Consider the following 960-nt stretch of genomic DNA (forward strand, 5'->3'; position numbering starts at 1 on the left):
AAAAGGTTTGGCCTGACTCATTAGTGTTGCTATCAAACCTCTAGGAAGCATCTTACAGGAACATAGTTTTTTCAGCTTTTCAGTGGAAGTTAAACATTCTGGGAGTCCATTTCGTCTCTCTCTCTGTTTTTCATTTCTGATTGGGAACTAAAAGCCGCTGGACACGAAGGAACGTGTTTATGAAGAGGCGGAGGATGCGGAAACGTCTTCCTCGCAGCAAACACCTGTCATCCTCAAGTTGGCTTTAATCCGAACTCGGAGCTCTGAGGCCCTCCTCTTCATCCCTTTCTTCATCATGTTTGTTTGTTCAGCTGGCTGGGGCAAACTCCCTGCTTGCTGTATGCTCATTCACAGAAACAACCTCCACCTCACCGATGTACCATCCTCATCGCGGTGGCATGGCGCAGTTTTGTTTGACCTGAGCTTCCAGTGTTGGTCTTTTGTCCCGCCAGAACTGAATTGCTTGCGGAGCTTCGTGTGTTTGACTGGAGGGGAATGCTCTGCTTGAGTGCGCTGCCCTTTCAGATGCACTTCATTCACTTTGGGTTTTTTTCGGGTGGAGCTTTTCAGTCAACTTGCTAGTTTGGATGGCCCACTGGACCGCTACTTTATGCCATCTGGCACACCACTGTTACTACCCATGAACCGTCATTGCTTTACCGAGAGGATGTTCTAGAAGTTTATAATTCCCGCTTTTGTGAGTCAGAAGAAGTGTCGGATCTTACGTCACAGCGCTGTTTTGGTGGAGTCTTGGCAGGAATCATTGTCATTTCTGTGCTTTAGATGGTACATGAAACCACTGGTTTCTGTGGAGCACGCATGGCCGTTGGTGGAGCGTGGGGCCTGTGGAGTACAGTACTTGCCATCGAGACGAACCCGGTTGGTGGCTGATCTCTCTTGTTCGTTCGATCCCTGGTGCGGGGTACAGTCGATTCTTTTGTTTCGTGTTGTCTCTGTAGT

The sequence above is a fragment of the Morone saxatilis genome, unplaced genomic scaffold (assembly GCF_004916995.1).
Source record: "Morone saxatilis isolate NCDOM2014 unplaced genomic scaffold, NCSU_SB_2.0 Contig8, whole genome shotgun sequence".
Lineage (NCBI taxonomy): Eukaryota > Metazoa > Chordata > Actinopteri > Moronidae > Morone > Morone saxatilis.